This window comes from Cryptomeria japonica, chromosome 3 (assembly GCF_030272615.1).
Source record: "Cryptomeria japonica chromosome 3, Sugi_1.0, whole genome shotgun sequence".
Taxonomy (NCBI): Eukaryota; Viridiplantae; Streptophyta; class Pinopsida; order Cupressales; family Cupressaceae; genus Cryptomeria; species Cryptomeria japonica.
In genome coordinates, this window is record NC_081407.1 from 805,472,739 (window position 1) to 805,488,611 (window position 15,873).

Genomic DNA, 15,873 nt, shown 5'->3' on the forward strand with positions numbered 1-15,873 from the left:
TCTCGATACTCCGTCAGCTCAAACAGCCGTGTCACCCCCTAGAGGGCGCCCATTTTTTTGCCTTTTGCCAGAAATTAACCCAAAGTGAATTGCTTCACAGTTGAGTAGTTATCTTGGGAGATATATGGTGAGTAATCTTGGGGGCGGATTCTTCCCCACCCTTGCACTATGATGTTATAAATGTCTGGTTACTGACTCAGTTCAAAGCTTCTAATTCTATGGTTTGTAATCAGGCTTCCCGTTCGGCCGTCAGTGATAAACTCCCTCAGGAGGCTTCCCAACCTTTAGAACAAAGGCTTTACATATCTCAAAGATACTAGGGGAAGGCTAATCACTGCGCGCAACCGTTGAAAAGGACTTTCGTCACTTTCCACATTTGATTATAGTGGGTTGGAATTTTTGGCGTCAAAGTCGTTCCCCACTTAGGTCGTTCCCTTCACACCGGCCATAAATGGCTTTAATAGTTGATTGCAACTCCTCGGGAAGGCAGGCCTACTAAAGGTTTTAATGCTTGAATTACTGAAAGCTGTAAGAGTGGTCTAAATTTTTGATCACCCAGTTAAGGGGAGAGCATATTCCTTTCACTTTCAAGACAAAGCAATCAACTGGGTTTATTTTATCCTTCCAAATTAGTGATTTGTTAAAATCTAGGCGGAGATGTTGCTCCACAAAAACATGGTGTTCATTTTACCTTAAAAGAATGATTTTCTGATCTATGAAAAGGAAATGGTCAACAAAGCAAAAATTTTCGATTTGGAGGTCAACAAAATAAATCATTTTAAAATAAAATTCCTCGCTCTACCTGCAAGAAACCATTAGAATCCTGCAAGAAAAAGAAAAAAAGAAAATGTTAGATGATCTGGGGGACTTTTACAAGTCTAAAATTTCAGTTCGGTTATAATAAAATTTTAATCCTTTGTCTACGATGCGCTACAGAATGGACTGCACGCGCTACAATAAAAACTAGATGTGCTAAAATGATGTTCCTCTACGCTATACTATTGCTTGGATGTGCTAATCTGTGTGCTAGAAGCGTTGTTCTGTCCCTTTTCTTTCTCCCGCGCTCAGGCCTGCAGGAAAATTTGAAATATGATGCACTAACTTTTGAGTTTCACACACTGGATGATGGACTATAAGCGCTGAACTGTGAGCTGGATGCACTAATATGTTAACTTGATGTGCTATTCTATGTTTTGCCCACGTTGAGACCTACAGGAAAATTTTAGAGGGTGTCATGCGCTAAAGAAAGGTTTTGACGCGCTAAAGTATGGCTCCCATGCGCTAAACAGTAAGCGGGATGCGCTAGACTGTTAACCAGATGCACTATAAAATATTTCCGATGCACCGATTCCTGTTTCCCGCAGACTTGCAAAAGTCATTAATTTGAAAAACCGATTTGTTACGTGGGTTCGAGCCCCATGGTGGGTGCCAGAAATGTATGCGGGAAAAGTTGGCTGGTAGAATTTAATATGTGAAAATATTGTAAAATAACTAGTCCACACACACACACATGACTTCTTGGTGCAAGCTATGGAGTAATAACATATTACTCAGCTTCCCAAGGAGGGTCCCATGGTTCTCTATCTCACAATGTCCCTCAAACCAATTTTTTGCTCTCAGATCACTGAGCAAAATGGTTCAGGGATGGCAAATGTGAGAATGAGGGATGCTCTGATAGATTTTAGCATGAGATGCATTACAGGCTAGGTATGATTCTAAAATGCAATAAACTAAATGATAAGATGACAAGATTAATATGAATACTATCCTAGCATACTATATTTAATCTATGTTTGAGCTAAAATGATAAAGAAATTATTCTAAACATGCATATTAGTCTAATTCCTGATCTAAAAGAGGCTAAATGATGAGCATATATGAAATGAGAAAGCTTGAAAGAATTTGAGCATAAGTGTAATGCTTCAAATATGAAAGATGATTCTTGAAAATGGAGGAATGAGAGCTCTATTTATAGCACAAACAGGGCAATGGATGGTCAAGATTGAATAGTTTAATCAAGGGTTGAGTTTGAAAGTTGGGGATCCATGTGCACAATTGACACCAATGAAATGGTGACAAGTGTCAACATAGGGTTGGGTTGAGAGAAGAGGTTGGAGGCATTAAACGTCTGAGAAGACCTCATGGTTATCTAAAGGCTAAAGGTCAAGTCTAAATTAAGATTACCCATTGGATTAAGAGTTAATCCAAGGATAAACCTTTGTGCAAATGATTAAGAGATAATCATGGTCAAAGCATTAATGGCCTGATGAGACCTTTGGGTTGGGTAGAAGTTGAGTCAAAACAAATGTTTTAACCATGTAGGAGGGTTTGAGTTAACCATTAATGGTTATTGGAGACTTTGGGGATTAAGTGGTTGAAGGTTGAAAGCCTTCAATGGTTATGAAAGACTTTGAGCCATTTGGTGGTTGAAGACTTGAAGCCTTTAATGGTTATCAAAGACTTTGAGGGTTTGAGAAGTGACTTCCCTTTGCTTAGGGATGTGACAAAGTTTAGAGGAGGGTTAGGTTAATTAGAAGTGATTAGAAGATTCTAGAAGGGATTAGAAAGGGATTTGGGATTTTGCAAGTGGATGGAGGGATAATAGGATTTAATTGAAATAAAGTATTTCATTCAATTTGGTTGCAATTAAATAAATTAGATTTATTCAATTTAGGATAACTATTTAATTAAATTTGAATTTAATTAAAAGTGGATAGGGGGAATTTAATTGAATAAAATGATTTATTCATTAAATGGGTACAGTGAATTTTAATTAAATAAATTGAGTAATTTACTTAATTAAATAGAGGAATGTGAGTAATTTAATCAAATTGGATTTAATTAAATAGAGAAATGAACATAAAATATTCATTTAGGAATATGGTTATTTTTATATGTCTACAGTAACATCTACTTGAAATCAGAAGGTGATCATATTCTAATCTGTGAAGTGTTTGTGGATGACATAATCTTTGGAGGAGATGATAAAATGAGTCATGCATTTGTAGATGAAATGAAGAAAGAGTTTGAGATGTCTTTAATAGGACAGATAAAGTTCTTCATTGGTTTACATATTCAACAAATGAAAGAGGGTATCTTTATTACCTAGTCCAAGTATGTCAAAGAGGTATTGAAGAATTTTGGCATGGAGGAAAGAAAACTAGTTGGTACACTGATGGTGACTGGATGTAAACTGACTAAGGAAGATGATTCAACACTGGTGAATGAAAAGAAGTACCGGTCAATGATCAGTAAGATGCACTATGTGGTGCACAACAAACCAGATATTGCTCATGCAGTAGGCATAGTAGCTCATTTTCTGAAATGTTCAAGAAAATCCCACTTGGTAGTTGTCAAAAGGATTCTTAGATATCTAAAAGGAATAGTTGATTATGGATTGTGGTATCCATATAATGGTGACTATAATCTCAAGGCATATACCGATGCCGATTGGGTAGGTAATGTGGACAACTAGAAAAGCACAATCGGTGGAGCGTTCTTTCTCAGTGGAAGATTAGTATCATGGACAAGTAAGAAGCAGAGTTGTATTTCCCAATCTACAGCTGAAGTAGAATATGTGGCAGCATTTATGAACTGCACTCAAGTAATTTGGATGAAGCATGTATTTGAAGGTTTCAAAGTACCTGTATCTGAACTGGTGAATATATTTTGTGATAACACAAGTGCAATAAATATTTCCAAGAATCTAGTATTGCATGCTAGAACTAAGCACATTAAGCTTAAATATCACTTCTTGAGAGAGAAAGTTCAGAATAAGGAGGTTTTACTACAACATGTTTCCAATAAGGAGTAGCTAGCAGATATATTCACTAAGCCCTTACTGAAGACTACATTTACCTATTTGAGAGGTGAATTAGGGGTTCTGCCCCTTCATGAAATTAATTAAAGTTGTGTGCTTTGCACCAGTCAAGTACTACAATGATAAATTTTTCAGGATTGATGTGTTGAAGGATGCTACTCCTTAGGGGGAGCAACATAGTAGATTTTGGAAGCTTGTGCCTCCACTTTGGCATTCTTGTCAAAAGGGGAGAATCTCTATGATGTATGGAGGAGAAGATATCTGATGTTGAAGATATAATGGTCTATGATGTTTTCAGTCGCAATGCTACACTAAGTATTTCCATCAATGCCAAAGGGGGAGATTGTTGGATATCATTGGCATATGATGAACCGACATGTTGATATGATGATAATGTATGTTGTCAATGATGTCAATAAGTTCAAGTGAACCAATATGAAGAGGTAGGAAGAGATGCAGTGAATTGGTGTCAGGGTTTCACTAAGTGTGACTACTAGTTGGCAATCTCAGCTATAGGGTTATCAGTTTGGTGATCTAGCTTGTGCAATGCAACCGATGATACTCTGTGATGAGTTAGCTAAGAGATGTGAATGAGATCGAGGTGCCACATCAATTTTGTGCATGTGAAGGATTTCTTTGAGGATCTTGCATGAGAAGATCGAGTGAGTTTGAAGTCTACCTCGGGAATGATCATTCTTCTTAGTGGTATGAGAAGAGAGCATGATGGGTTACTGATTCCCATGTGCGATGATGAATGAACAATGTCAATTGTCTTGTGATCTGTTTGAAATTGTAATACTCTATGCAATATATTTGGATGGTCAGGATTGGACCGCCTATGTTGTAAACCTAAGATGCTTAGGGTTTAGGGTTTATGCTATCGATCTCACTGTTGTCTATAAGGTCGATGATGTTTGTTATTGTAAAGTTGTTGGCAAAATTTGTGTGTGTGTCTGAGTGATGAGATACTTGCTAGACCAGTAAGAGGAAAACTATAGAGTGTGATTGTAGAGTAGAGGAAATGAAAAGGATCTTCCTTGGCATGTAGTGTTGTTATCAGATCAAAAGTTTTACCTGTTGTCTTCTAATCATTTCAACAGCTGGAAAATCCCTTTACTGGGTAGCTTTAACAGGCTTATTGTAAAACCTGTAACCAAGTGACTCAAGATCATTGATTTCTTCAAATCCTCTAGCGAGGTAACCTTTAGTAGGGTTTCAACCTTTAACAGGGTATATAGCCATCCCTTAACTGGGTGATCTCTAACAGGATCAGTTCCTAACAGAACCTTATTGTAAAGTCTTTAACCGGACTAGGCTCTTAATAGGGCGAGCTTCAAAAGAGTTCAAAAACAAGCTTGTGGGTATTCATCCTCACTGTGGTTTTTCCCATTTGGGTTTCCACATGGAAAATCTGTGTGTTATGTGTTATGCATTTTTCATGTGATGTTTATGAAGTATTTGGCTGAAAGATTATGCATGTAGAGTTAATAGGTTATGGTATTAATAGTATACCACATGCATATGTTTATGGGTGAAGTTGATATCAATTATTGATTGTATTTGAAGTATTCAGACTTATCAATTTATGGTATCTGATGTCTTACTATGTTTAACTGGTATTGTCATGGTTAAGTTCAGTAATGGTGACAACTAGTTGGTATTGCTTTAACTAGATAAGTTGTTGAGAAATTTTTTTCCTGTACTGATTCACCCCCCCCTCTCAGTACCGGTTGGAGTATCTATTGTTCATCATTTTTCATCAATATCATTTGATTGTGGGTAAGGTTTCCCACCATGGTTTTTCCCCTTACAGGGTTTCCACATACAAATAACTATGTTATGTGTTGTGTATGTTATTTGTCTTTATGTTTCATGTATTAAACTTTATCAGTACTGTTATTAACTACTAAACTATCTACCGGCATTAAAGTTTGGTTTATTGGTATTATGCACTAAGTTTGGTTAATTTAGTTTTGGTTTGAAATTAATAGACAACTGATTCACCCCCCCCCTCTCAATTGTCTTTGGGACCTAACAATGCCTTCATCTACTGTGTTGTCAAACTTTTTGAGATTATCTTCATCTCTCTAAATATAGAACTTGCTTCCAAATACCTTGAAATATTTCACTCTTAGAGTTCTACCATGCCATAGCTCATAAGATATTTTTTGATATCTTTTTCAATAGAAAATTATGTTAAGAGTGTAAACTACAGTTTGATTTGCTACTCTCCAATAGACTTCTAGGATTTCTTCTCCTTTGATCATTGTTTTAGCTACCTCTTGAATAGTTTGGTTCATCCTTTCCACTATACCATTCTCCTGAGGTTTTCTAGGGGCAAACAACTATCTTCTAATACCATGTTTCTCACAAAAGTTAAATTCATCAGTATTAAATTCTCCTCCTCTATCAAACCTCAAATACTTAATATTTGTATCACTTCATTTTTAACTTTATCTTTTAATATCTTGAATTTATCTAATGCTTCTGACTTTTCTCTCAAAAAATACAACCCATGAAATTATATAATAATCATCAATCAAAAACATAATACTTCTCACCTTGTATACTTCTTTTTCAGGTCAGACCACATAGATCTATGTGCACTAAATCCAACAATCTTGTGGAATGTTGAGGGATCCATGATCCGATGGGTCCTAAAAGAGAACTAACCAAGTCATGCAACAAGAGTAACATAATGGAAGCAAAAAAAAAACATAGGTAAAATGCAAAATTAGATATTTGCATCATCATATTATCATGATAGAACATTCAATAATCATCTGGTTAAAGGAGGGCTAACATGCCCGATTTCAGGCTATATTCCAGATTATAATCCATCCGGACCTCCAAGAGGCATTTGAATTACAATTCTAGAGACTAGAGACCCATAAACTTTGAAAAACCTCCTAAGGATCACATATAACAATATGTATACCCTACAGAACACATTTAGGTTGGCCACAATAAATTTCATTTACCAAGAAATGAAAATGAAATGTGCAAATAGGTCGGCCCCAAGAATGAAATGAAAATCCTCTGGAAAAGAATAATCAAGAAGCATTGATCAAACAGAAGGTCGACCAAGGACTTAAGAACATCAATCAAGGCACCAAATATATTTGCAAGCCAATAAATCGCTCTATGCGAGAAGAAATCACCAACTAGTCGTTAAGCTCAAAAATTGCTCTAGGAATAAAGAAAATCCAATCTAGAAGTGATAACTCACTGGAAAAGAATCCAAATGAACTAAAAATCTAGAATGATGAACAAAAGCAAGCCTGGAAACTGAAAATTTAATCCACAATGAAAACTAACCATCTATCGAACACATTGAAAGAACATAGAAAAGTTGTTACACTAAACGGAACAAGAACAAAACTAAAAGAATTTTTTTTTGGTTGATGCAAGATTGCTCAAAGACCAGGGATGATCCTACATCAAATTCTCCTTTCCTCTATATGTTCCTTTCATCTACTTTCCATCTTGACATTCTTTGCAATTATTGTTATCTGGTTTGGTCAACCTTGGTAAATCTCTCTCTACACTTGATGAGCTAATCTTCACCAAGTTGTAAAAATTGATATGGCACATCCTTTGGTGCCAGAGCTAGCTATCATTGATTTGAGATAACAAATAATGCTTCATAGCTCCTTCTAGCAGATACAAATTTCCACCAGCCCTTTTTCCTACTAGAATAACAATTTTGGATCCTTTTTAGATCTCACAACCACCATCCTCAAAAAACACATTGTAACCATTTTGGCACATCTCTCCAACACTCAAAATATTATTATGTAAAAACTTCACATAGTAAACATTGTCAGTATTATGCTTTCCATCAAAAGAAATAGAACCAATTCCCACAATCTGTACTATTTGATCATCTCCAAACCTAATAGAACCACCATCATACTTTTCAAGTTTTATAAACTTACTTTTAACACCAATAATATTGTAGACACCTAAAATTGTCCACTCTAATTAAATAAATATTTTATTTATTTAATTATTTAAGCCTAATTCTTCTATTAATTAAATAAATCTGTATTTATTTAATTAATTCATTTATCCTCTTCTAGCCTTATTTCTCATTTAAATAAATACATTTATTTATTTAAATCATCCTTTTCTTAAATTAAATAAATATTTTATTTATTTAATTGATCCCATTTCTTCCATTAATTAAATAAATCTTTATTTATTTAATTAATTCATTATCTTTTTCTACACATGACACATGTCATTCATCTCTTAATTCCTACACTACCTACCTCTTTCATTATTTTATTATTTCTTCTACCTACCCTCTAATCCTAGCCGACCTCCTTTTTACACCTCTCAATCTTATCCCTCCATTTCATAATGTGTCTTCTATTTAAGGAGATGCTTCCTTCATTATCAAACCCTAATGATCATTTTTGACTACACTACTATCCTACTAGCAACCACATTCCGTTCTTTGTTGAGCTCTTGTGCATATAAAATCTGAGAGCAAATATATCAAGCAAGATCAATGGAGATAGGAAGAATGGAGATCAAAACCCTATTGGACATGTGAGGGTATAATCTTTGTGATTTTGTTTTATTTACATTGTCTTAGGTAATCTTCATATGTTATGGTGGATCTTTGTTGTTGTTAGGCTAGGGTTTGGTGGTTGAATTCATTTAGCCTTTCAATTCTGTTATTATTGTATCCATTTTCACCATATACATTTTGGCACGCCCGGTGGGACTCTTGTCCCTTTGCATCTAACCTCCTTGTTGCAGATTTTGCATTTTTGAAGTTGCAGATCGGACATTTTTCGACAGCATTTTAGTTTTTTTCCGCGTCTATGAACTTTCAGATCGCGTCTTTGATTTTCTGGCGCATTTGCGGGATCTAGAATCGCGTCTGTGTTTTCGACAAATTTTATTTTGCAGGTTTCAGAAAGGAGCATCTGTGTTATTTCTACCCGCGTCTGCGTCGGAAAGGAGCGTCTATGATTTTTAGGCGCGTCTGTGCATAACAGAACCGTGTCTGTGTTATCCAGACACGTCTGTGTTGAGGGTAACAGTGTTTGTGTATTTACTGTTTCAAAATTTTGAAGTTTTCATTGATTCAATTTTCAGATTTTGTACTTAGGGTTTCAGATCTGGTTTATTTTTTGGACTAACACTTTCAGATCTAGCTAACTAAATTGGTGCAGCTTGTCTTGGAAGAAAAACATTTTGTTGAAGGCCCCTATGTCACAAAGTCTTTTGGGTTTTTAAAATGTACCTAACTTGTGTGTTTGCAGGAAGGGGTGATTATGCCAAACAACCCAAACTACTAACAACTTTTGTTGCAGGTCCTTGGCTAGGGTTTTGAATTTTTGTTGTGTGCTTTGTTTTCATAGAATAGCAAACACTTCCATTGGTGCACTAAAATTGAATCATTGTCTTTTGTGTCTTGAGCAATAGGCTCTTTTTGTTTAATCTTTAGAGGGCCTGTCTTCTCGTGTGGTCATTAGGACTACTAGTGAGAAGAGAACGACCCAAGTGGTAGCGAGGAAAACCCACCTCTTTCGAACCACTATAATCAAATGTATTCATGGTGAAAACTATGAATAATGTGTGCTGATTAGTTCATACTGACACTATGTCTCCCCATAAACCCATTTGATCAAATTTATTTGATCATTTGTAGGGCGTAACCCCTACCGGCTAGGAGCCTTCTGTATTTACAGAGCTGAAAGTGCCGCATGTATGGCCACACGAGCGGATGCCCTTACTAGCACCATTTTGTTTTAGAAGCCCAAATCCTTCTAGTTGTTGGGGCAGGAGGTCGGACCTCTAGTAGTGGCCCACACACATACGGTTCTTAGTAGAGATACAAAGTTCACCATGGGGAGTTTTCATGGGGACTGATGCTTGGCTGACCCGAGAAGTGAGTGCTGAGGGTGGAGCCAGTGAGGTCAAGCATCTAAGTATCTGCTTTGAATAGCGTAGCCTCGGGGGTAAAACCCTATGTGGGATCAACAACTATTGTCTTGGCCAGCCATAAGAATTGTGCTTGACTTATTTTAAACATTCAAACATTCAAGACCAAATAGCAAAACATTGTGTCTTTTGTGTCTTCAAGTGTATGCAAAACAATTTTACATCAAACAACACACTTTCTTGGAGTCATTTTGAAGTCTAAACACTTGCAAACATTGAGTCCTCATCAACATTGTGTCCTCTTGTCATGAAAAATAGTCAAACAGTCAGATTTGGTCACAACAAAACGACTTCACAGATTGGAAAAATTACACAACTTTTACAGAAACGCGTCTGTGTCTGTTTTAACCGCGTCTGGGTCATATAAACGCGTCTGTGAAGGGCAGAATAGGGTCTGTGTTTATAACAGCATCTATGTTGAATAGAAACACGTTTGCGTCGGATAACCGCGTCTGTGCAGTATACAGGCGCGTTTGTGTTCAAAAATTGCAAGAAAATTTCACAGTCCAGCAAACAAAAGAAATCAGTTTCGGAATACTTGAGCTTCCTAGGTTGTTTCTCCAGGTTTCATCTAGCATTCAACCTGTCTTTGGGTCTCACATAGTCCATCATTGCTTCACATCTCATTTTACATTCACACTAGTCTAAACTCGAGTCAAAAGGTCACTTGCTTGTCCTCATCATACTTTGTCAACATACTACATACAACAACACTTTGCTAAGTGGTCCCTCATCAAGGTTTCTTACCTTTGGGTCTCATTTGGTCTTACTTAGAGTCAAGGTCAACTTACCTCATCAAGAGAAACTATCCTCTCTTTGGAAGTCACACCTACTCTACTACATACATACTTGGTCTTACACTTTGGACATTGCAAGTACACCTCAGATTCATTTACATTTCATCCAACTCTTGGTCTTCCATACTTTTTCCATTTTCATCTAGTCTCACACATCTTGGTTAATACCTAGTTCATGGTTGAAACCCATCTTCAAAAATCTAGGAGAGAAACTAAAGAGGCTCAAGAGTCCGCAAACATGAGTTCTTATGAGTATGACAACGATTTATTTTTTCAATCCTGAGCACACTACATTGCCTGACATGGATGTTTATAGAAACATTCCAAATGTGGAAAACATAGACACTACAAACAACAATGCTACACACAATGACAATGTGGACAACTTTTCAATACATTTAGCAGATGTAGAAGAATCCATTATGAATCCCCATTTCAATCGATTGGTTGAGGAAATAATGAGGAGGGATAGACAATACTTTTTACACTTGATGGCACAAGGTGGAGCCAAGATACCTCATGATTTTGACATGTCTCAAATAATGGAAAACTGACCTTTGCAACAAACTCACTCCAACATGGATCAAAGGAGACCTAATAGTGGAGGAAATGGAGGACCACATATGGTACCTGAATCACCATCAGCTTTGCTTCAAAAACCAGAAGTCCCACATACACATGGGCAAACATATGATACTTACCTTCGTAGACCATTATGGAAGTCTTATGCAGATAGATATGCTCAAGCTATGGATCAACCAAAACAATTGGACATTCAAAGGCATGCTCAAAATTTGGACACAAGAAAACCCCGTGTCAAATTTGGGGGCAACACAATAGAACATGACATGCCTGTAGAATATAGTATACATGCACAAAATAGATATGGGGTTCCTCAACATGAATCTATACCAAGTGCTCCATATATGCCGCATCAATATAGACCTCCTCCATATGAACATGTGTATGATCAATATCATCCATATATGCAATATGCTCCTCCTCCAATTGGTGCCTCAAACATGGGATATGGTTCAAGAAGTCGATCTCCACCTAAGAGCAATTTGGAGCAACAAATCAGGGATTTACAAAAGAAAATGGAGGACATAAATACACCAAAGCCAACATACACAATGAGAGACATATGTCCTTATCCATTTGACAAGAGCATTCCAATGCCTCCATTTCCTGCACACTTTGTGACACCTAAATTTGACAAGTATAGAGGAAAAGGGGACTCCAAGGCACATATAAGACAGTTTTTCATAGCTTGCATTGAGGTAGCTTCAGGAGAGACATATTTGATGAGATTATTCCCACAAAGCTTAGGTGATCAAGCTATGGAATGGTTCTCCCAACTCCCACCTGGTATTAAGTCATGGGGTGACTTAGTAGAGGCATTTATTCAACATTTCTCCTACAATATAGAGATAGACATATCAGTCACTACTTTGTGCAACACTAAGCAAAAAGAAGGAGAGTCCTTTGCATCATTTTTGCAAAGATGGAGAAATCTAGCTAGCAGATGCTCTTGTGAAATTCCACAAAAACAAATGGTAGAGATGTTCACACAAAATGTTAACAAAGACATTGGCTATGATCTAAGGAAAGCTTGTTTGTCCACCTTCAAGGATGTCATTGAAAAGGGATTAGCAACAGAAAAGGTTCTAATTGAACAGGGAGTCATCAAGATATTCAAGGAAAAAAAAGATGACTTTAAAGGGAAAGACAAGCCAAGATTTTGGAATAAAAACAAGAACACAGTCAATGATGGTGTTGTTGATGCCAATACAGTGCGACCCAAATTCCTCTTTTCGGGATCAAGTTCTACAAACAATCAAGTGAATACTCAAACAACTTCTAGACCACGAAGGAAGTACACCCCATTGGGAGAACCACTTGAATCAGTCTTCAAAAAGCTTGTGGCAAACAAAGTGATCACAGTTCCAGATTTTCCTCCATATGAACCAACGATCAAACCAAATTGGTGGAATGATGATGAGTATTGTGAATTTCATAAGAGCAAGGGTCATAAGATAGGAAATTGTCATCGACTAAAGAACATTGTGCAAGATCTCATTGATAGAGGTGATATTGAGATTGAGGGACACTCATCCAATCAAGAACATGAGATGTTTAAGGAACCATTCCCAAAGCATGACAAGGGAAAAGCCAAAGTCACAGATGATCAAGCCAGCTATACTAGAGCACCTTACAACTATGATTCAACTATCAATCATATCTCGATGGACAATCATATCTCTACTATTACCATCAAGAACAAAAACCCTGAAAATCCTCCTCAGCAACCCAAGATTGTCCTAAGAGGTGTTGGATCTTCTTCTGAACCTACTTTTGAATGTCATGTTACAACCCGTCGAGGTAAAATTACTTTGCAAGGTGCTCTGGCTAAAAACACCACCTCTTCATCAACCAAACCTGAGTATGACCTTGTAGAATAGTTAGGGAAGACACCCGCGCTCATTTCAATCCTTGAACTATTACGCATATCTCCCGCACATAAAGCCATTCTTGATAAAATCTTGAGAGATACTGTTGTTCCTACTGATCTACATGTGGACCAATTTCAAGCCATGGTGGGATACCTTTCCATTCCACACTCCCTTACATTCACAGAAGCCGATGACGCATCTGTAAGTCAGCCACATAATGCACCATTACACATTGAAGCCTTCATACACAAACATCAAATAAAACGAGTCCTGATAGATGGAGGAGCAGGTCTAAACATTTGCACATTAAGCACTATCACACAATTGGGATATTTTGATAAAGCTGTGAATTCTATAAACAAGATCACCATTAAGGCATATGATGAGGAGGAGCGTTCATCCAAGGGTACAGTCATCTTACCTCTTAGAGTTGGGCCAGTTACAAAGGATGTGGTTTGTCAAGTCCTAGACATCGATCTCACATACAACATACTCTTGGGATGCCCATGGATTCATGAAATGAGCGTAGTCCCATCTACATATCATCGATGTATCAAGTTTCCACACAATGGAGTTGAAGTGACTATCAAAGCGGATCCAAATCCATTCATATATTGTGACAATCTGCGACCTAGATCAGAAATAACAATCCCAGTCAATCGCGAAGCTGTTCCTTCATCGGCATATGTGGATCCTGAATCCTTAAAAGCTTCTACATCCAAACAAGCAGAGCTAAAAGAAAAGTTCAAGATTAAAGACCTAGGATGTGGTGAGTATATATTTCATGTTGACCAACTCCCATTATCTCCTAAGGTATTTTGTCAACAAGAATAGCCTACAAAAAAATTGCAATGCCAAGGAATTGGGTGTGAACCACCTAGTGTTGTGGCTACTAAGTCTGAATGCAAATCTCCTCCAGTGGTGCAAGCAACTCTTGATATCAATAGTCCTAAGAGTGGTTCCAGTGAAGAATCTATTGAGCATATCTCTAGCCCTCTTGATAACTCACATAGCTTTACCATATCATCCACTCATTCCATTTTCAGACCTCTCCCAAACTTGGATCAACAAGAATTACAAAAGCCCTTACTCATTAGGGATCAAAAATCAAGCTTTGAAAAGAAAAATCTAAAAGTCAATAATAAAGAAAAGTCCTTTAGTCTAAATCAAAATCAAAAGCTATTGGACTCTACAAATATCAAAGTCAAGGATAAAAATCCTATGAAGCAAAAAGAGAAAGAGTTGATCTCCCCTAATATCAAAATAACTGGGGGCAAAAGTTCTGAAATTTCAAGTCAAAAAGCATACTTGTTGATCCTAAGTCTCCATCATGTCATGATACTTTCACTTCTTGTCACAATCATAAGCCTTCATCACTCATCCACTTGTTCCACACATCCAACCCCTTTTGGTGATACATCACGGACCTTTAATGGAGCTTCCTCAAAGGACTTTGCTATCAGTGATGCCCAAAATTCTTCAGGTGACACGCATACGGGCCTACGTAGTCCACACACTAGTAATTCTATCTCAGTTCCCTTATCAAGGAAGACAGTCACTCAAGCTACACATCATTCAATCAAGGAATAATGCAGCTACAATCACAAGGTAATGCCTCATACATTTGAGGTAGGTGACTTGGTTCTCAGAGAAAATCCCAAAAATTAGCAAGACAAAGAGAAGAAGGGCAAGTTCAAACCAAACTGGCTTGGTCCCTACATTATTATAGCAGCATATGGATCTGGGGCATATCAGCTCTCAACTACAGAAGGTGAACCTTTGGAGGATCCTATCAACAGCATGCACCTTCGCAGGTTTTACACATAACTCTTCAGAATATCCTAATTCAAAAATACAAAAAAAAATATAAAACAAAAAAATCGTTACTTGGTGAAAACCTGGCAAACAGGCGCCTTGTGACACAAAAAACATTGAAAAATTGAAAAAAGTAAAGAGAAATAATTTCGTCCAACGGTAAAAACCACTTTGGTGGTGCCCTGGGCAAGTACCATGGTGAAAATTGGGTCACCAGCGCCATGCTTAGAGACATTGCTCCTCCCTCCTTCAGGATTCACTTTCATCCTTTCACTTTGCACAAACTCACAACCTATTCATCCATAATAAACTTACCCAGTCCCATCATGGCTTGTTATTGATCTACCTAAGATTGGTTAGCCATTCATAATAAACCTCCCTTTTCACATCCCTTTCCATCCATAACAAATCAGACCCTATCTGTGGCTAAGGCAAATCCTATGTCTAGTGATGGGTGTGGAACTGAGAACATCACATGTTTCAAGGAGTACAGTTTCTTCTAGCTTTCTTCAGTCTATTCGCGCACAATCCGCAATAAAGCAACATTTGCATCACAGATCCGCAATAAAGTATCAGTTTCATGGATTCAGTCAGTTTTAGATGAGACACAGTAGCAACAATGGGCTTCAACAAATCAAATATTTCAACAGACTCAGACAACATTATGGTTTAGTGCTATCTATCCTTTCTGTGAAAGTAAACATTGTGACCACAATCAAATAAGACTTATACAAGTGACAAGAGACACTAAACTTGAGGACTATAGTGGATGTTGGTGTCGAGTCTTGGTTTTCTTTTGATTTCATCTTTTTTGGTGACATGTCTTTTAGCTTTTCCGGGATGTCTTTGACTAGAAAGGCGAGGATGGGGTATCGTCACCCATTTTCTTTTGCTGTCTGTGGATTGTCTCTTAGTAATGCTCTGACTTGTCCAAGGATATGAGGACACTGTGAGTCTAGTATGAACTGGGGCATTCCTTGTTTGTGACTGTCTTATCTCCATGCAAACAGGTACAATGACTTTCTAG